This window comes from Zalophus californianus, chromosome 1 (assembly GCF_009762305.2).
Source record: "Zalophus californianus isolate mZalCal1 chromosome 1, mZalCal1.pri.v2, whole genome shotgun sequence".
Lineage (NCBI taxonomy): Eukaryota > Metazoa > Chordata > Mammalia > Carnivora > Otariidae > Zalophus > Zalophus californianus.
Genome location: NC_045595.1, coordinates 122,423,142 through 122,445,952, shown reverse-complemented (window position 1 = coordinate 122,445,952; position 22,811 = coordinate 122,423,142). Strand labels below are relative to the sequence as shown.

Genomic DNA, 22,811 nt, shown 5'->3' with positions numbered 1-22,811 from the left:
GCTCAATAGCAGGCAGCTGAATTTCTCATCTGTAATCAGTTGTGATATCACACATCATGTAGCTTTTGCAAAGTCATGTGTTACATGAGAGTTTGAGAATAAAAATACATAATATTATAATCAAAGAGTTGTGTTACGCAGTCTCAGAGAAGTCTGACAGAACCATTTGCATCAAACAGCGGTATGTAAAGAGGAGCAGGGTTAACATTCTGGTCTACTCTTGTACAGAAAATGGAATTAGCACTGTAGCTAGATTTGCTGATCCCAATGAATGGAGAAAACCTATAGTAGAAATACCATACTGAGCCTTGTTCACAGGTGTACATACCGTTTACCTAATAACCCTTACAACAATCACAAAAAGATATTTTTCCCCATGAGGAAGCAGGTGCAGGGGTAAATAAGCCCATTTCCTGAGGGTGTCATCGATGACTGATAAATGATGGAGCTGAAATTCAAGCTCAGGTCTGAATTCAAAGCTCATATTCTTCAGTAAGTTACATTATGGCTCAACTCACAACTGGAAATGTAGAAAGAGATCAATTTATGTATGTGAAAAAGTTCTGAAAAGGTAACATCCAAATAAAAGTGACTATGTGATTACAGATACCCAAAGGACCATAACTAATCTATGTGGATAATGTAATTTTATTCCTTCAAAAGGTAACTGTAAAGAAACTTTTCAAAATATGGTCCTTGCTTGATGATATGTCAAAGTTAAAAGATAAAATGTCATTCAACTCTGACAACTTTTTTTAAATTTTTTATTTTTTTTACTGTCTTCTCTTTACCAGCTTTTTTGAGGTATAATTGACAAATAAAATTGTAAGACATTTAAAGCATATGACATGATGATTTGGTGTACGTATACACTGTGAAAGGATCCCGCTGTCAAATTAAGTAATCAGTTGCGATACTTATCTCACATATTTTTGCTCTTGTTGAGAACATTTAAGTTCTTCTCTCTTAAGCAAATTTCAGTTATCCACCAATACAGTTTTATCAGTTACAGTCACTACGTTAAACATTAGATCCTCAGACCTCATTCATCTTATACTCGAAAGTCTGTACCCTTTTACCAGCCTCTCCCTGTTTCCCCCCCACCCCCCAGCCCCTAGTAACTATTTTTCCAGTCTCGGTGTCTGAGTGGAACTGTTTGTTTTAGATTCCCCATATAAATGACACCATCTGACAACTTTTAAAGAAACATGTTTTCATTCATTTACATAGTATAATGAAATTCAATATAGAAAGTTAAGAAAATACAGGAAACAGGTTTTTATTTAACTTGTTTTTAAAAATAGGTAATATAATTTACATGGTATAAAAGTCAAGTTATAAAAGTGTATGCTGTGAAAATTATTCATCCCGCCCACTCTTTCAACACCCCTTACCCCCAACTCCTATCCAGTCCAGTTCCCTCCCTAGATAAAACTATGGTTACCAGTTACTTGTCTATCTTTCAGAGATACTCTAAGGCAAGGTTTTAAAAAGAAACTTGAAATTTCCATGTTGCTAAGGCAGCTAGCAAAGGATTCTTGATTTGCCCTTCCTCAAGTCTCATTTGTATACTGATAAAATCACATAAGAGCTGCAAAGGTAGAACACAACAAAATATGAATCAATGATTAGTCAGATCACAGGAGTAATCCCCACCAACCCCAAACATAAGGCTGACCATGAGGAAGGGCAGCGAGGCCAGGCAGGACGACAGGAAGTAGGGATTATCTCAGGGTAAGATGACAGGTGATCTGTTTTTTCCTGGAGTATAGAATTACAGTGCTCACTCCTACCTACTTCTCTGCTTCTGGGTCCATAGGGAGATTTCAGTTCTTTGACCCTTAAAATTAGGTGGGCCCATGATGTGGCTACCTCTAACCAAAGCGTTATGAGGCCAAAGCATTTAATTGCAGAGAAGAGTCCCTTCAGTGTTCTCTTCTCCTGCCACAGGGAATAAAGAGGCCATGTGTTCCAGATGGTACAGCTTGAAATGGTGGGGCCTCTGTTAACCTGGGTCCTTGAGTGACTGTGTGGAGCAAAGCCCCTGATGATGCAGTGGATGTATGGTATACACAAGAAATTAAAGTCTGTCATATTAAGCTGCAAAGATTTTGTGATTATTTCCTATGGCCTATCTGAACACATTTCCATAGAATTTGAAATTTTTCAACAGCATGTATTATTTATATTATCAGAATTTTTAAAAAGCAATAGAAGAAAACAACTTTGAAAAGCAACAGTGCAAATGTCCGAAAATTGGTAAAATAAAAACTCAGTTTTAATTTCCAATACATTAACTGCCTTTGCATTGTTTTGTTCTGATTTTCTTTATATTTGTCTATATTGGAAAAGAAGGTCTCAATTCAATGACCTAATAAGTTTCTACCTTAAATAAAGGGTGAATTAAACCCAAAGTAAGCTAAAGGAAGGCACTAAGAGCAGAAAACAATGAAGTTTATAAAACAAACAGAACAACCAGTGAACCAAAAGCTGGTTCCTTGGCAAAACAACAACAGCGAATTGATAAAACTTCAGCCAAACTAAGCAAGAACCTAACAAAATTAGGAAAGAGAGGACCTCACTACAGATCCTACAAACATTAAAAGGATAATAAGGGACTGTTATGAATAATTTTAATAAATGAGACTACTGTCACAGGACAAATTTCTGGAAAGACACTACCAAATCTCATTCAAAAAGATCCCTAACAATCTCTATTAAAGAAACCGATATTGCACTTAAAAACCTTCCGACGAAGAAAACCTAGGCTCAGTGTAGATGAATTCTACTGACATTTAAGGAAGAAATACCAAACTTGAAAGAAAACAGTAGAAATACCTCCTAACTTCTTTTACCAGACCGAAATCACCCTGATACCAAAAGCAAAAACATTTCAAAAAAACTAAATTATAAATCAACATCCTTCAAGAACAGAGTCAAAAACCCTTAACAAAGTATTATCAAATTAAACCCATATATATATATATATATATATATATATATATATATATAAAGAATATACCCTAATACATCACAGCCAATGCAAGCTTGGTTTAACATTAGAAAAATCAATGTAATGTAATTCACTATGTTAACAGAATAAAGGAGAAAAACTGTACAATCACCTGAATTGACACAGAAAAAGCACTTAACAAAATCCAACATGATTAAAACTTCCACAAACAAAAAATAAGAGGGAACTTGGCAACCAGATAAAAAGCAGCTGTGAAAAACCTAAAACCTACATCTAACGTCATGCTTAGTGATGAAAGAATGGCCATTTACCCCCCTAAGATCCACCCTTCACTCAACATTTTTTTGGAAACTTTATCCAGTGAAGTAACGCCTTAAGAGGAAGTAAAAGCCATGAAGACTGGAAAGAAAGAAGTAAAACTGTAATCATGGATCACGTACTTAGAAAATCTAAATCTATAATAAAGCTACTAAAAGTAACAAATTTAGCAAGGTTGCAGGTTTTTTAAAAATCCTATTTCTAGACACGTGATAAACAACTGAAAAATGAAATAACATTTTAGTGGTAGCATTAAAAATATGAAACATTTAGGGATAAATTTGACAAAGCATATGCAAGACACTATTCTGAAAAAAAAAATTTTTTTTTTTTAAGATTTTATTTGACAGAGCCACAGCGAGAGAGGGAACACAAGCAGGGGGAGTGGGAGATGGAGAAGCAGGCTTCCCACCGAGCAGGGAGCCCGATGCGGGGCTCGATCCCAGGACCCCAGGATCACGACCTGAGCCGAAGGCAGACGCTTAACGACTGAGCCACCCAGGCGCCCAGTATTCTGAAAAATTTAAACAATATGGAAAGAAATTGAAGATCTAGATCAATGAAGATATATACCATGGGTTGGAAAACTCAGTATATTTTTTGGTTGTTGAAACTGGCAGGCTGATTCTACAATTTATATAGAAATGTAAAGGACTGAGCAGAGCCAAAATAATTTTTAAGAACAACAAAGTTGGAGGACTTATACTACCTGATTTTAAGACTTGTTATAAAGGTACAGAAAGAGGGAAGAGGGGGTGGTATCAGCATAAGGATAGTCCTACAAATCAATGAAACAGAAGAGGATCCAAAAATAGACACATATTTATGATCACTTGATTTTCAAAAGCAAGGTAATTCAATGGGGGAAAGGACAGCCTCTTCTAAAAATGACGCTGGAAAGTGGATATCCATATGGGAAAAATTACATCACATCATACACAAAAATAAACTCAGAATGGATAAGACTAAATGTGTGTGTGGGGAGGGAGATGGGTGAAATAGGTGATGGGGATTAAGGAGTGCACTTGTGAGGAGCAGTGGCTGTTGTATGGAAGTGCTGAAATCACTATATTGTACACCTGAAACTATTATTATACCGTATGTTAACTAGCTGGAATTTAAATAAAAACTTAAAAAGACTTAAAAATTTTTAAAAACTTAAAAATGCCAATGTGAAATGGAAATTTCTGGAAGAAAAAAGAAAATCTTTGTGATCCTGGGTGGGTGTATCTGATTCCTCAGCCTGCCATAACAAATTAACCACCGGGTGGCTCAAAACAACAGGAATGTGTTCTCACAGTTCTAGAAGCCAGAAGACCAAAGTGTCAGCCATGTCACACTCCCTTTGAAGGCCCCCCGGGGGGAATGCTTCCTCATCTCTTCCAGCTTCTGATGGCTGCTGGTAATCCATGGCCTGTAGCAGCACACTGCCAATCTCTGCCTCTGTCTTTACATGGCCTTCTCCGGTGTGTCCGCTCTTTTTAAGAACGCTACTGCATTTAGGGTCCACCTTAATCCTATATGACCTCACCTTAATTACATCTGAAAACCTAGTTCCAAATAAGGCTGCGTTCCAGGTGGACATGAATTTTGGGGGGATCCTAGTCAATCCACTAAAGTAGGCATAGCTTTTCTTAGGACATCCATGTGCATATACACAAATTGAAAAACTGGGCTTGTTAAAAAAAATACTTCTCTTTAAAAGCATAGCTAAGAAACAGAAAAGGAAAGCTACAGACTGGGAGAAAATATAAAAATGTGACCAGTGACTTGAATCCAGAATGTAAAAGTACTCTTACAACTCAGTAAGACAATTAGCCCATTAGCAAAATGGGCAAAAGGTTTGAACAGACACACTGAGCAGACACAAATGCAAATGAAAACCACAATGAGATGCTGTTGCACACCCACAAGAATAGTAACATTTAGAAGACTGACAGTACATGTGTGGCAAGGAAGTAGAAGGACCAGACCTCTCAAACACTGCTCACTTTGGAGCCTTCTGACAATGTTAAACATTCAATTACCATTTCATCCAGCTATTTACCCAAGAGAAATGAAAACAGATGTCCACAAAATGTGTACACAAATGTGTATAGCAGCTTTATTCACCATGGGTCCAAACTGGAAATGTTTCATATGTCCATCAATAGGAGGATGAATAAACAAATTGTAGTGTACCCATATAATGTACTTCTCAACAATAAAAAGGAATTAATAAAAAGGATATATGCTACACAGGGATAAATCTCAGAAATGTGCTGAATGAAAAGAACCTGACACAAGAGTACAGACGGCAAGATTCCATGGAATTCCAGAAGAACAAAACTAATCCAGGAGCCAGACAGACAGACCATCAGTGGAAATCTGGGGCTAGGTGGGGGCAAGGGGGTACCAGGGAGCTTTCCGTAGAGATGCAAATGTTCTATACTTGGGATTGAGGTGGTGGTTCAACAAGAGGATACATTTTTCAAAATTCAAACTGTACCCGAAAATGAGTGTATTTATTTTTTAAGGATGTTCATCTCACAGTATTGGATATACAAGTGAAAGCCCAGAATTAATTTAAATATCCAACAATAAGAAATTGTCTATATAAATTATAATACAACTTCCAATGAAAGATGGCATTTTGAATAAATGCAATTACCTCTACTTGCTCTCATAATGCCACGAAACTAACAGTAAATTGAATTTGTACCTGATTCTACAATGAACAAGCAAACCTAATTTGTTACATGTGAGGACACTAGAGAACCAAGTCACTATGTTTTTAAACTGGTAAAAATAGGAAACAATCAAGCATTTTCTTCTGCCTTTTCTTTTTTTTTAAACTGTACCACTAGGTGACAGAATAGTGAGGGGATGTTTACTTTTATAGAAGCACTCTAATAAGTGAATAAGGAATAATAAAATTTGAAAATCACCATTCTGTAAATCCTGATGTATTAATGGAGGCAGCCAATAATCATCAGTAGCTACTAACATCCAAAGGGAGAGATGGAAGGATGTACCACCATCTCTATGAAGGAGACTTGCCGAAAACAGAACCTGACCAAGCCTGCAGATTCAACTACTTACTTAGAAAAAACAGAGGACAAAAGAACATGTCACAAAGCCCCAGGAGATGCAGTAAGCAAAATCCAGATGGAGGTCAACTCTCCAGGACAAACAACTATATGTTCAATAAACTGTATCAGTAACAAAAGATGAGACTTCAGGTACATCAACTAAGTGCAACGCGTAGAACTTACCTGAATTCAATGAAACAATTACATTTATGGGGTGCCAGGGTGGCTCAGTTGGTTGAGCGTCTGCCTTCGGCTCAGGTCATGATCCCAGGGTCCTGGGATCGAGTCCCGCATCTGGCTCTCTGCTCAGCGGGGAGTCTGTTTCTCCCTCTTCCAGCTACTCCCCCTACTTGTGCGCACTGTCTCGCTCTAATAAATAAATAAAATCTTTAAAAAAAATTACATTTATAAGAAACTGGAAATTAGAACACTGCCTAGAAATTTGAGGTATTAATGAGTTATTAATTTTTGGCATTATAATGGTATTTTGTGATGGCTGAACTGTGGTCCCCGAAATTCGTATGTTGAAGCCCTAATCTCCAGTACCTCAGAATGTGACTGTATTTGATTATGAGGCCTTTAAAGAGATAATTAAAATGAAATGAGGCCACCTGGCGGGGGGGAACCTTACCCAATCTGATTGGTATCCTTATAAGGAGAGATTTGGACACACACAAGAGACACCTGGGCTGTGTGCACACAGAGGAAAGACCACACAAGGACATGCCAAGAAGGTGGCTCCTGCTAGCCAAGGAGTGCAGCCCTAAACAACTTCTATGGTAATTCAAAAAATGTAAAAATACATACTGAAATATTTACAGATGAGATATGTTCTCTGGAATTTGCTTCAAAATAATACAGTATATGTGTTTGGCTGGGGTGGGGGTTGATGGGAGTACAGATGGGGCAGGACTGACCACAGGTTAATGGTTATTCTATTTATTTGTATGTATGTCCGAAATTTTTCATAAATTTTTTAAAAGCAAAAACTTCCGGGGCACCTGGGTGGCTCAGTTGGTTAGGTGTCTGCCTTCGGCTCAGGTCATGATCCCAGGGTCCTAGGATCAAGCCCCGCATCGGGGTCCCTGCTCCGTGGGGAGCCTGCTTCTCCCTCTCCCACTCCCCCTGCTTGTGTTCCCTCTCTCACTGTCTCTCTCTCTCTGTCAAATAAATAAAATATTTTTTAAAGAAGCAAAAACTTCCTATGACAAAAGAATTTATAGCAGACACCAGGCCAAAAAAAAAAAAAGTCCAGAGGCTGGAAAATGAATGGATGAATGGTAAATGACTTAGCATCCTGCTACACAAAGTGTGGTCTGAGGAGCAGAGGCATAGCATCACCTAGGAGCTGTTATAAATACAAAATCTCAGGCTCCAACTTGGACCTACTGGATCAATCTGCATTTTTATTTTTTATAAGATTTTATTTATTCATTTCAGAGAGAGAGCACAAGCAGGGGGAGAGGGAGAAGCAGACTCCCTGGTGAACTGGGAGCCCAACGTGGGGCTTGATCCCAGGACCCCTGGGATCATGACCTGAGCCAAAGGCAGATGCTTAACCGACTGAACCACCCAGGCGTCCCTCAATCTGCATTTTTAATAAAATCCTCAAATGAACCCCATATACTGCTAACAGACCGAAGAAAGCTAGCAGGGGAACAGGCACAGTGGCAACCTAATTTCTACCTCAGGGCCCTCAAAAGGCTCAGGAATTGCTGGCTTAGGTAACCTTGGAAAGGGATGCAAAGGTGGGTCTAAAAACAGGACTGTTGCAAATGAAAAACAGATCCCAGATCCCTTCCCTGACTCAATACAATAGCTGACTGCCTCTTCATGGAAGAAGAATGGAGGTTTTCTCCTCTGGCAAGAGTAAAACAGATGGTCTCTGGACTCTGGAAAGAGTTCAGAATGGAGGGATACTATGCTGGAAAAAGAGGGAGACCAAGGAAAAATACACATATTAAAAGTTGAGACCTCTCCAGCTTCTTTTCCCCACTTGGATTTCTGAATACTATTAATCACAAAAATATCTAATGATACTGACCTTGAGTCTTCCCTAAGGAAATATCCTAGACAATGCCCTATTGATCAATATGATTACATATCCAAAGATCATCAGACATTCAAAGAAAATCTCCACTATGAAAAGTCAAACCCACAAGGAGAAAAAGACAACTTGGAGGAAAGAGACGCAATCAACATTAGAAGAAAACTTTATTTAGAAACTCATTGTTTTCAGGGAGGAAATACTACATCCATGAAACAAGAAGAGAGGCTATTTAAAATGACAACAACAGAAAACAAGAAAGCACTCTTGGAAAATAAAAATATGATCATGGCAGAAATGATAAGCTGAACATAAAGAATTCAGGAAATTCCCCAAAAAATTTAGAAAAAGAAGATAAAGGACAAAATTAGAGAACCAACCCAGCAGGTGCAAAATCTCAGTAATGGGTGTCACAGAAAGAGAATGAACTAGAGGGGAAGAAATCAAAGAAAAGGCTCTAGTATTTTCTAGAACTGGTTTTCCAAGAGTAAGAGAGTCCATCAGTGCCCACCTTGATGGAAGAAAACACTGAGATACATCACTGGAAATTTCAAAACAGGTGCCACAAAGAGATTACCAGTTTTTCCAACAGAAAAACAAAAACAAAAACAACAGGTTTCATTCAAAGAAATGAGAGCTGGGTGGGTATCTTGAAAACAGGTAAATTAAGGGAAAGGAGAATTTACCCTACCCCGTATGAGATATACCACTGGACAACCAAGTAGCAGATGAGGGGAAGTAGCTCTTTAAAGAGTGTTCTGACTTAAAAATGAAAAATAAATTGTAAACTTAGAATTCCAATCATTTTGCAACCAACTCTTCTTCCCCAACCTCCCACCCATGAATTAACAGGTATAAACCTTAAGCAACTATTGCTACTGTCATCACAACAGGAGAGAAACCAGACATTCTGTGTCTCCTACAGACTGACCTGGAGTCTGATAAAAATCTCCAGCTCAGCTGCCAATTTGGAAGAAATACAGAGGATATAACTTGGGAGTAATCCAAATTTCTATCAATAACTGAATGGATGAACAGTAGTGTATCCACACAATGGAATATTACTCAGCAATAAAAAAGGAAGAAAGTACCCAAACTTGCAACAGGGATGAATCTCAAAATAATTATGCTGAATGAAAGAGGCCAGGCCAAAAGAAAAAAAAAAAAAAGAATGCGCACTGCATGATTCCATTTATGTAAAATCTTAGAAAATACAAACCTACCTATAATAAGGAAAGCAGATCCTCAGTTGCACAGGAGATAGGGAGAGGCAAAGGGAGAAATTACAAAGGGGCACAAAACTTTTGGGGGGTGATAGGTGTATTTATTATACTGATGCTGGCGATCTTTTCGTGGGTGCAGACATATTATGCAGACACAGTCAGTATGTGCTGTTTACTGTATGTTAGTTAGACTTGAATAAAACTGCTTTTAAAAAAGGAAAGAAACACAGAGGACAGAGGGACCTACTGGGTGGTACCATGAGCATGTAATCAGCAAAAGTCACACTGTGGAAAACTCTAAAGGTCAAATGGTTCCGTTCTTCAATAGAAGAACAGGGGAAAGGGGAATGGAGAAGTCATCTATAGAGCAAAAAAGAAACTTAAGACATCTCAGGGGCACCTGGGTAGCTCGGTCGGTTGAGTGTCTGACTCTTAAATCTCAGTTCAGGTCTTGATCTCAGGGTTGTGAGCTCGAGCCCCCCCGAAAAAAGACATCTCAAATAATTTTTTTTAAAAGAGTAAGACTAAAGTCTCCAGGGATACACATTTGGGTGATTAAACCATCTTTTAGAAATACAAGAAAGTGACTGCTCTGTGAGCCGTGTTACTTTGGGGGAAAGGAGCTGGGAATGGGAGAGGCCGCACAGAAGGGCTGTATGGGGCAGAGGCCTAGGTCTTTATCTGAGTGGTAGTCACGAGGGTGTTCACCTTATAATCCATTAAGCTATACACTTTTGTGTACAGCACACCATCTAAATTAGAGAAGGGCATATGGCTACAGAGAAATTTCTAGAAGATGGACATTCCAAATACCTTTGAGTGTACTTGAGATTTACAGAATAGGAAGAATTTATGGTTGAATTAATGATAAATATAAATAAAGAAAAAGACCAAAGGAAAACAAAAATGTTGTTCAGGAAAGGAAATGCAACTGTAATATACACACAACATTGGTTAGCTGTGGATGGTTTTTGCAGAGTCCTACTAATATTAACACTGGATACTGCTCTAAACATGATTAGAACATAATGATGTTGACAGCACGGTGCCTGGGAAATGTGCATAGGTACAATGGTGGTAGTGGGGCTTCCCAGCAAGACAGGAGAGGCCTGGATAATCACCTTCCCTTTAGGAAGTAAACAGCTAATGCTTAAAGTGAGAAATGCCAAACGTATAATAAGCACATTACCAGAGGTATGAAGGTAAATACCATCAGCAAAAGGAACTGAAGTTGCCCGTGAGGAGCAGAGGAGCAGGCAGAGAAAGGACTCTTTTTTTTTTTTTTTTTTTAAGTCCTGGAATAAGCCTGTGACCCAACCAGGTAATCCTTTTGAACAATTTACCTTTGTCACTTGGGTAAAAATTAAAGTTATATTTGAAAATGACAATAAGGAAATTTTACTTTAAAACAAAAGTCTGTATTTCACCTATTTTTAGGGTACACTGTTCTCCACCATTTTTTATCTCTTAAGCCAGGATGCTGATGGCCTCTTACAGTCACTGTCCCCAGCATAAAACATTTTTCACAGAAACACTAGATTATGCAACCCATTATGTCAGTTTGTCTTGTAACCGCTCCTGTGAAGCTAGATCATTTGAGGTGTGTGTCATACTTCTCTACCGGAGGGGTACTTTCTCCCTTTTGTAATCAGTACGTGACTTCCAGGCTAAGACCGTGAGACTGTCAAACTGTGCTGTTCCACAACGAAGTTTCACCTCATGGTGTATCATCGATTTATCATCCTTGCCTGAATCAATTACCATATTGGGAAAACAGTGATTTTTCTAATTCTAGGATTCATTCTGCTTTCATGAACTGGCAGTTTTCTTTTTCTGGAAATACATATTCGATTTGTTTTTATTCAATGTGTTATAATCCAGCACCATCATTATTCTTTTGAATGCCTGATTTTTCCCCAAATTCCTCCTGTCAGAGTTCCTTCAAGCTAGCCCCTGTGTCTTCTCGACGGGTCTCTCAAGTGCCTGTTTGCTTTCTGGCATCTTGAACTTCTGCTGACCCAGAGTCATTTTTTTTTTTTTTTTCAAAGAAACCTAGTTCCTTTTATTGAAAAAACGGTATTGAAAAAGCAACATCTGAGCTCCAGGTACGCACATTACACTGGGGTGTCAGTGCATCTAGGCCTTTTCGGTAGGTGGGGCTAGAAATTTTTTTTAAATCAAGACTTCATACTGATAACCTCCAATTCAAAGCCAACATCACAAGATTCTTCCTTTCACCTTACCTCATTCCATATTTTTATCTCCCTTCTCCCATAATGAGAACCTGGTTCCCAATTACATTAGCATGTCGATTTATTTGTTCCGACTGTAACACGTACTGAAGAGTTTCAGACTTACTACACCCCCACGACCGCCTACAACTAACAAGGAAATAAAGGGCAACATTTCTTTCCCGCTCTTCTTGTCCCCACTGTGGTGTCCAGTCGGAGCATTGTGATAAAAGTTACCAACTAGCTTTTTGTTGTACTTTGTGTTTATGTAATCAATTTGTTTTTATTAGTTGCTCTTTGTATATTCAATTAGAGGATTTGCTTTGTTTTCTTTTTTATGTAATTGAATATGTAAGATATTTACATGGTTTAAATTCAAAACTATATATAAACAATACTAAGGAAAGTCCCATTTCCATCCTTACCCCTCCAACCATATCCACCACCCAGTTACCATGTGTTTCTGGTTTATAGTTCCTAAGCATCTTCTGCAAAAATGATTTGTGGAGGTATTTCCTCTGGAAGAATTACTAGAAGTCAAACTGCGAGGCCACAGAGTAAATGCTTATAAGCTTTTGTTAGGTATCACCAAATTCTCTTCCATAGTGACTGCTGACTTCCTTTTTCTTTTCTTTTAAAGATTTTATTTATTTATTTGACAGAGAGAGAGATACAGCGAGAGAGGGAGCACAAGCAGGGGGAGCAGGAGAGGGAGAAGCAGGCTTCCCGCGGAGCAGGGAGCCCGATGCAGGACCCGATCCCAGGACCCTGGGACCATGACCCGACCTGAAGGCAGACGCTTAACGACTGAGCCACCCAGGTGCCCCCTGACTTCCTTCTTCTTACCACAATAACTGGTCATCATTTGTTATCATACCACATTGTTACAATATTATTAAATATATTCCTTATGCTGTACTTTTTTCTTTTTCTTTTTTTAAAGATTCTATTTATTTATTTGAGAGAGAGAGACACAGCGAGAGAGGGAACCCAAGCAGGGGGAGTGGGAGAGGGAGACGCTGTACTTTCCATTTCCATGACGGACTGACTTTATAACTAGAAGTTTGTCCTCTGAATTTGCTTTCCCAGTTTTGCCCATCGCACCACCCATCTCCCATCTGGCAACAGCCAGTTTGTTCTCTGTATTTAAGAGTCTGCTTTTTGGTTTCATAGTTGGGTTTTTAGATTCCTCATATTAAGTGAAATCATGTGGTATTTTTCTTTGTCTGACTTATTTCATTTAGCATAATACCCTCTAGCTTCATCCATGTTGTCACAAATGGCAAGATCTCATTTTTAAAAAATTTTTTTAAAGATTTCATATTTTTACAGTTGTGCTATATTCCATTGTATATATATACATGTACCTTCCTTTTCTTTTTTTTTTTTAAAGATTTTATTTATTTATTTATTCATGAGAGACAGAGAGGCAGAGACAGAGGGAGAAGCAGGCTCCCCAAGGAGCAAGGAGCCCGATGTAGAACTCGATCCCAGAACCCTGGGATCATGACCTGAGCCGAAGGCAGACGCTTCACCATCTGAGCCACCCAGGCGCCCCCCATGTACCTTCCTTATCCATTCATCTATCTATGGACAGTTGGGTTGCTTTCATATCTTGGTTACTGTAAATAATGCTACATAAACATAGGGGTGCATGTATCTTTTTGAATTAGCGTTTTCATTTTCTTTGGGTATATACCCAGTAGTAGAAGTACTGGAGCGTATGGTATTTCTATTTTTAGTTTTTTTGAGAAACCTCCATACTATCTCCCACTGGCCGCACCACTGTGCATTTCTACCAACAGTGCACCACGGTTCCTTTTTCTCCATATCCTCACCAACAGTTGTTTCCTGTGGTTTTGATTTTAGCCATCCTGACTAGTGTGAGGTGAGATTTCATTTGGTTTTGATTTGCAATTCCCTGATGATGAATGATGTTGAGCATCTTTTCATGTTTCTTTCGGCCATCTGGGTGTCTCCTCCGAAAGATGTCTGGGGGCGCCTGGGTGGCTCAGTTGGTTAAGCATCTGCCTTTGGCTCAGGTCATGATCCCAGAGTCCTGGGATCGAGACCCACGTCAGGCTCCCTGCTCCACCCAGAGTCTGCTTGTCGCTCTCCCTCTGCTGCTTCCCCTGCTTGTGCTCTTTCTCTGTCAAATAAATAAATTAAATTTAAAAAAGAAAGATATCTGTTCAGGTCCTCTGACCATGTTTTAATTGGTTTGTTTTTGAGTTATAAAAATTCTTTACTTTAGATATAAACCCCTTATCTAATATATCATTTGCAAATATTTTTCCCATTCAGTAGGATGCCTGTTTCTTTTGTTTTGCTGTGTAAAGCCTTTTATTTTGATGTAGTCTCAATAGTTTATTTTTGTTTTTGTTTCCCTTGCCTGAAGAGACATATCTAGAAAAATGTTGCTAAGGGCAATGTCCAAGAGATTACTATTTTTCTTTTAGGAGTTTAATGGTTTCAGGTCTCACATTTAGGTCTCTAATCCATTTTAAATTTATTTTTGTGTATGGTGTTAGTAAGTGGTCTAGTTTCATTCTTTTGTATGTAGCTGTCCAGTCTTCCGAACACCATTTATTGAAGACTGTCTTTTCCCATTGTATATTCTTGCCCCCTTTGTCATAGATTGACTATTTTACCTGTTCCATTGATCTATGGGTCTAGTTTTGGTATCAGGCTAATGCTGGACTCGTAAAATGAATTTGGAAGTTTTTTATTTTTTTAAAGATTTTATTTATTTATTTGACAAAGAAAGATAGAGAGAGCAGGAACACAAGCAGGGGGAGTGGGAGAGGGAGAGCAGGCTTCCCGCCGAGGAGGGAGCCCAATGCAGGGCTCGATCCCAGGACCCTGGGATCATGACCTGAGCCGAAGGCAGACGCCTAACGACTGAGCCACCCAGGCGCCCTATGTGTTTATTTTTGTGTCAGTACTATACTGTTTTGATTACTATAGCTTTGTAGTGTATCTTGAAGTCTGGAACTGTGATACCTCTAACTTTTTCTTCCTCTTTTATTTTTTGGAATAGTTTGAGAAGAATGGGTATTAACTCTTAAGTGTTTGGTGGAATCCCCCTGTGAAGCCACCTAACTCTGGACTTTTTTTGATAACTGATTCAATTAATTACTAATAATCCATCTGTTCAAATGTTCTATTCTTCCTGATTCAATTTTGGAAGTGTATCTTTCCAGGAATTTATCCATTTCTTCTAGGTTGTCCAATTTGTTGGCATATAATTTTGTATAGTATTCTCTTATAACCCTTTGTATTTCTGTGGCGTTGGTTTTATTTCTCCTTCTTCATTTCTCATTTTATTTATTTGAGTCCTCCCTTTTGTTCTTGGTGAGTCTGGTTAAAGGTTTATCAATTTTGTTTATCTTTTCAAAGAACCACCTCTTGGTTTCATTGATCTTTTCTGTTGTTTCTTTAGTCTCTATTTCATTGTTTTCCACTCTAAACTTTGTTATGTCTTTCCTTCTATTAACTGGGTGTTGCTTGTTCTTTCTCTAGGTCCTTGAGGTATAAAGTTAGATTGTTTGAGATTTTTCTTGTTTCTTAAGATAGGCCTGTATTACTCTAAACTTCCCTCTCAGAACTGCTTGTGTTGTGTCCTAAAGATTTTAGATTCGGGGCGCCTGAATGGCTCAGTCAGTTTTAAGCATCTGCCTTTGGCTCAGGTCATGATCTCAGGGTCCTGGGATTGAGCCCCACATTGGGCTCCCAGCTCTGCGGGGAGTCTGCTTCTCCTCCTTCTGCCCCTCCCCGTTCATTCTCTCTCTCTCAAATAAAATCTTTTTTTAAAAAAGATTTTAGATCATTGTGTTTTCATTTTCATCTCCATGTATTTTTTATTTCTCCTTTGATTTCTTCGTTCACCCATTGGTTGTTTAGCATCATGTTTTAGCCTTTATGTGTTTGTGTTTTTTTGTAGATTTTTCTTGTGATTTCTAGTTTCATACCATTGTGGTCAGAAAAGATGCTTGAAATGATTTTGATCTTAAATTTACTGAGACTTGTTTTGTGACCTACGTGTAATCTCTGCTGGAGAATGTTCCATGTGCACTTGAAAAGAATGTGTATTCTGTTTTTTGACAGAATGTTCTTTATAGATCTGTTAAGTCCACCTGGTCTATATGTGCCATTCAAAGCCATTGTTTCCTTGTTGATTTTCTGTCTGGATGATCTATTCATTGTTGTAAGTGGGGTTTTAAAGTCCCCTCCTATTATTTTATTACTCTCAATTTCTCCCTTTATATCTGTTAATATTTGCTTTATGTATTTAGGTGCTATGTTGGTTGCATAGATATTTACAATTGTTATATTCTCCTGTTGGATTGATACCTTTATCACTATTTAATGCCCTCATCTCTTGCTACAGTCTTTGTTTTAAAGTCTGTATTCTCTAAGTTGCTACCTCAGTTTTTTTTTGTTTTGTTTTGCTTCCATGGAGAATCTTTTCTTCCATCTCTTCACTTTCAGTCTGTGTATGTATTTAGGTCTGAAGTGAGTCTCTTGTAGGCAACATATAGATGGATTTTTTTAAATCCATTCAGTTACCTTATGTCTTTTGATGGGAACATTTAGTGTATTTACATTTAAAGTAATTGTTGATAGATATGTACTTACTGCCATCTTGTTCACTGTTTTTAAGATTTTATTTATTTATTTGAGAGAGAGAGTGAGTGAGAGAAAGGGAGCCCAAGAGGTGGGGCAAGGGGAGGCAGAGGGAGAAGCAGACTCCCTGCTGAGCAGGGAACCCGATGTAGGGCTTGATCCCAAGACCCTGGGATCATGACCTGAGCCAAAGGCAGATGCTTAACTGAATGAGCCACCCAGGCACCCCTTGTTCACCGTTTTCTGGTTGTTTTTTGTAGTTTTCTTCTCTGTTCCCTTCTTCTCTTGCTCTCCTCTCTTGTGGTTTGATGGCTTTCTTTAGTGTTATGTTTGGATTCCTTTCAAAAATTTATTTTTTTTGTGTATCTATTTTCGGTTTTTGATTTGTGATTACCATTGGCTTCATATATAACATTCTATGTGTATAGCAGTCTATATTAAATTAATGGTCACTTAACTTCAAACACGTTCTAAAAGCACTAAACTTCTACCCTCTCCACATTTTATGTATGTCATATTTTACATCTTTTTGTGTATCCCTTGACTGATTTTTTTAAGATACAATTGATTTTACTACTGTTGTGTTTTAACCTCCCCTGGCTTTATTAGTGGTAAATCTGCTACCTTTACTATATGTTGGTTTTTACCTGTGAAATTTTTTCCTTTCATAATTTCCTTTTACTTATGGCCCTTTCTTCCTACTTAAAGAATTCTGTTTAACATTTCTTGTAAGGCTGGTTTACTGGTGATGAACTCCTTTAACTTTTGTTTGTCTGGGAAACTCTCTCTCTCCTTCAATTCTGAATGACAGTTTTGGTGGAGAATATTCTTGCTTGTAGTTTTTTCCTTTCAGCACTTTGAGTATATCATGCCACTCTCTTCTAGCCCACAGAGTTTCTGCTGAAAACTGAGCTGACAGTCTTATGGGGTTTCCCCATGTATAACTATTTTCTCTTCTGTTTTTAAGATGATCTTTATCATTAATTTTTGCCATTTTTATTATCATGTGTTTTGGTGTGGCTCTTCTTGGGTTCATCTTATTAGGGGATTTCTATGCTTCTTGAACCTAGATGTCTTTTTTCTTCCCCAGAGTAGAGATTTTCAGCTAATATTTCTTCAAATATGTTTTTTGGTCCCTTTTCTCTCTTCTCTTTCTGGGATCCCTATAATGTGTATGTTATTATGCATGATGATATCACAGAGTTCCCTTAACCTATTCTCGTATTTTATTTTCCTCTTTTCTTTTGGCTGTTCAACTTGGTTGTTTTCCATTACCCTTCTTCCAGATTGCTGATCTATTCTTCTATACCCTCTAATCTGCTGTAGATTCCTTCGAGAGTATTCTTCATTTCAGTTATTGTATTCTTCAGCTCTGATGGTTCTTTTTTATATTTTCTATATCTTTGTTGAAGTTCTCACTGAGTTCATTCATCCATTCTTTTCCCAAGTCCAGTGAGTATCTTTATGACCATTACTTTGAACTCTGTGCCAGGCATGTTGCTTATCTTCATTTCATTTAGCTCTTTTTCTGTGATTTTTCATTTGTTCTTTCATTTGGGACATAGTTCTCTGTTTCTTCATTTTGTCTCTCTGTATTTGTTTCTATGTATTAGGTAGATCAGCTGTCTCCTATCTTGAAAGTAGTGGCCTTGTGTAGAAAAGGTCCTGTGGTTCCCTATGACATAATCCCCACTGGTCAACCATACCACTTCTCCAGGGGTATCCTCTATGTGGGTTGCATCAAACCTCCCATACTGGCTGTGCCACAATTGCTGTGGGCACGCTGGTGGATGGAGCTGGCCTTTAGCCCAGCTGGCCGCAATGACCTGCTTCACCTACTGTGGGTGCACTAAGCAGAGTTTACTGCCCATGCTGTTGAGAGGCCCAGCTGCAGCTGTGGTGGGCTCACTGGTGGGTGGGGCTGGCACTCAGCCTAAGTATCTGCAATTAACCTCTGCCACAGCTGTAGGCACACTGAAGGGCAGAGCTTGCTCCCCAAGCACCTACCTAAGAGGCTTGGCTGCAGAAACTAAGGGTATGCAAGAGTGTGGGATTATTTTCTCTGCCTTCCTAGAGCATGAATCACTTTGGAGTGGTGCCTGCAGAGGCAGGTGGGCTGTGTGGGGTGGGTCTGCAGGGGAACTCTGGACCAGAGCACACAGTGCTAGCAAGGTAGATGGAGAGTGTTAGAATCAGCTCCCGCAAGTGTCTGGCTATCTATATCTAGGCTAAGGCAGGGCAAGAAAAATGGCACCCACCAGCACTTTTGTTCCAGGAGAAATCTCCTATAGATTCCTGTCCCTGCAGCACATGTTATAAGATTAGTCAATAAATCTCCTTCATGTATACCCCAGGTGCTTTTCAAACTACAGCTTCTGTGCTGTGTCTCTGGGCAAGTTACTTATTTGATTATTTTTTAAAAGATTTTATTTGTCAGAGAGAGAGAGAACGTGCACAAGCAGGGGGAGCGGCAGGCAGAGGGAGAAGCAAGCTCCCCGCTGAGCAGGGAGCCCGATGCGGGACTCAGTCCCAGGACCCTGGGATCATGACCTGAGCCGAAGGCAGAACACTTAACTGAGCCACCCAGGCGTCCCTCTGGGCAAGGTTTTTAGTGTGCTGGCTCTATAAGGGCAAGGACTTGGTTTCCTGTCACCCACTGGCTCTCCCAGAGTTAAGCCTGGGCTGATTTTCAAAGCCCGATGTTAAAGGGTCTTGTTTTCCCAGGGCAGGTCCCCAGGCCCAGGGTGCCCAGTGTGGGGTCCGATCGGCTCACTCTTCTATGTTTGTGATGTCCCTCCTGTTTGTAGTGAGTCACAGCAGGGAGTTTGGTTCCAGACTGCGTTTCTACCCATCCAACCCTTTTTGATGTGGCCTTCTCTCTGCAACTAGCAGGTTTGTCCTGCCAATCTTCAGGTTTTCAGAGTTAGTTGCACAGCTGTAATTGTTGCTTCAGTGTGTCTGTGGGACAAAGTGAACTCAGGATCCTCCTACTTTGCCATCTTTCCCCTCATTCTTAAATGACGGTTTAACTAATATTGAATTCTAAGTTGAAATATTAGTCTCTTGTGTTCTAAATTCTATTGTTGATGAGAAATCTGCTGTCAGTTTAGCTGTTGTTTCTTAGAGGTATGGCAGAAACTGTTAGCAGCTCTCAAAATTTATGTCCCCTTCTTTTTCTGAAGCCCAGAGCTGACCTGTATTTCCCAGGTAGGGAAACTCCTTTGCAGTTAGGTATGGACACATAACTGACTTCTAGCCAAAGGGATGTATGCAGATGTGACATTACCCACTTCTGGGCTGAGCTCATCCCCCCTTCCTGTGGCCAACGAGAACAACTCTAAAGAACACAAGGTGAAGGTAGCAGAGCTACCATCCGCTGGGTCCCTGAGTATGCAGAACCCCCCAGTAACCTGAAATACCCACCCAGGACTGTGACATGAAAGAAATAAACTTGTACTAAATTTGAGCCATTACATTTCTGGTCTATTTGTACAGCATTTTATCCCATTCTACTTAATACAATATACGTCTATCTAATTGGTTCTTTTTCATATCTTTCCCCTCTTGCTACATATATCCCACTTCTATTACAAAATTTTTATTCACTGTATGCCTTCAGTATATCTTTTGCCTGCTATCAGCCTCATATAAATATTCCGAACCAGAGCACTGATTTATGAAATGTGGTATTCTGCATACACTTGTATTACAGTTATTGATGGCTCAACTACCTTGTGATTCACCCTGGCCCAGGGGCTTTTTCTGCCAAGAACAGGCACAAAGCCAATCATTTAGCAATCTGAACTTCTTACTTTATAAAATTAACTAGGCTTCATTTGACTTTGTCCAATTTATAAGTACCCAATTTAATCTAGGTTATTTTGACTTGTTTCCAGTATTTCTAGCACACAAATACATAGACGCAGTATATCACCAGTCATGGATTAAAACTGATTAAATAAAACTGGGTCCCAGCCTTACCTCTGAAAGGTTAACTGATAAAAGCTATCCATACCAGCACAATATCCTTTATAATGTCTCTGTATGATCTTCCCACCATCTAATCGTGGTATCATCTGAGCTAAACTATGTTTCCCTGGGTTGTTGATGATTACATTTCTCATAATTAAATCAACAGCATGAGAAAATCAAGATATATGTGCCTTGCTTCCTCCAGATCCTTCCAATGGTTCTTGAGAAAATTAGGTTATACTGATATGATTCAGTTTTCCATACAGCTACCATTAATTTTTACCCAACGCTCTGTTTGCTTAAATATAGTAAATTAATATCCTAGTGATATATATTTTAACATATCCCTCCCTCACAATGTGACTGTGACTTCTTACTTACTTAAAATTCCACACATATTTTCACCTCTCCATCATTTTGGTGGGAACAGATAATTAATATAAGTACAATGCTCAGAATTAGGGAAAAGGAGTTCTATACCTTGTAGTAGTTGTTTGCTTTTTGCTACCAAATTTTAAGATATCAATAAATAGGAATATACCTAAAGAAATTAACAAATATGGCAAAGCTATTCATAACAGCAACAGTTAAGGAATAAGAATGGGAGTTGTTTGAAAGAAGGATTTATTTGGGAGCTAGTGTTTGCACCGCCACCAGAAATGTCCAAATACAGATGGGATGACTGCTTAGCAAACATGCTCACATTTTGTTGTCAAAGCACATTTCAACTAGAGACTGCTTCTTCGTTCTTGGTGATTATCATCAACTTTAGTCTTGCTCTTAAGCAAAGGAAGAGTGACCATACAATGACCTAGGGAGTCCCAATCAGAAATATATGCTCAGTAGTTGCTGAGACTTTACTCAGAAGTCCCAAGCTACTGAACACAGTTCCTGGGATGACTTAAGAGCCAAAGAGATGATGACACTGCTCAAGTTCAGTTATTTATGGCTACCAAAACCATGGCTCTGTTTGTCATTGCTAAGAAAGTGAACCAAGCCAGTCACCTGAGGAGAGACTTTCCTCAGCATCACACAATCTGGGGTAGGCTCGCCAGTCAACCACAAGGGCATTGAAGCCCTGCACCAGCTTACTCTACTACCATAAACACTTGCCTCCTTTGTTTCCCTTCCCTCAGGGTTCAGAAAAGATGAAATACACATCTCCTCGGACTGATTTTTTTTCTTTAAAAGCATACACTAATGGTGAAAGTTTCAGAGATTAAGACAAGTTTTGGGGGGCAGGCAGATAAGTCAAATAATTCTACCTAAATATATATGGTACTTTTCAGTTTATATTTTACGGAGATTGTGTGATTCAAAGTATCTAAATCATGCTCCTAAACCTACATTCCATGAATGATACCAAGATGTTCAACTGTTAAAACTGAGTAATAGTTTCTTTCCTTCCCTAATTTTTCCTTAATTTGAGGAGAAAGTGCCTATGAAAAAGAGACATATTCATATTAACAGAATAAAGGAAAACAAATCATATGATAATCTTGAGAGATGCAGAAAAACCTTCTGACAAAAATCAACACCCATTCATGATATAAAACCTCTTAGCAAAGTAAGAATTGTGGGAAATTTCCTCAACTTGAGAAAAGACATCTATCATACTTGTGAAAGACTGACCACTTTCCCTTTAAAACTGGGAACAAGGCAAGGATATCTGCTCTGATCACTTCTATCCAACATTTTAGGATGTCCTAGCCATCAGTAAGGCAAGGGGAGAGGGGAAGAGCAGAGACTAGAAAGGGAAAGTAAAACTATTTGTACGTGATGCATATATATACACAGTTGACCCTAAACCTAAGGGTTTAAACTGTGCAGGCCCATTTACATGTGGATTTTTTTTCTTTTTTTTAAATTAACATATAATGTATTATTTGTTTCAGGGGTACAGGTCTGATTCATCATCTTACACAATTCACAGCGCTCACCATAGCACATACCCTCCCCAGTGTCCATCACACAGCCACCCCATCCCTCCCACCCCCCTCCACTCCAGCAACCCTCAGGTTGTTTCCTGAGATTAAGAGTCTCTTATGGTGGGCGCCTGGGTGGCTCAGTTGGTTAAGCGACTGCCTTCGGCTCAGGTCATGATCCTGGAGTCCCGGGATCGAGTCCCACATCGGGCTCCCTGCTCGGCAGGGAGTCTGCTTCTCCCTCTGACCCTCTTCCCTCTCGTGCTTTCTATCTCTCATTCTCTCTCTCTCTCTCAAATAAATAAATAAAATCTTTAAAAAAAAAAAAAAAAGAGTCTCTTATGGTTTGTCTCCCTCTCTGGTTTCATCTTGTTTCACTTTCCCCTCCCTTCCCCTATGATCCTCTGCCTTGTTTCTCAAATTT

General features: G+C 39.0%; 1 protein-coding gene across 3 annotated transcripts in view; it reads right to left on the bottom strand.

Moving 5' to 3' along the window:
* GPR160 (G protein-coupled receptor 160) overlaps positions 1-22,811 on the bottom strand; it is a 54,449-nt gene that overhangs the window by 14,197 nt on the left and 17,441 nt on the right. The window contains exon 1 of one of the 3 annotated variants that reach the window (XM_027583393.2): positions 6,547-6,685. The exons of the other annotated variants lie outside the window; for them this stretch is intronic. The gene's annotated coding sequence lies outside the window, so the exon portion shown is untranslated. Of the gene's footprint in view, positions 1-6,546; positions 6,686-22,811 lie in introns of those variants that run through there. 3 annotated transcript variants of the gene reach the window in all.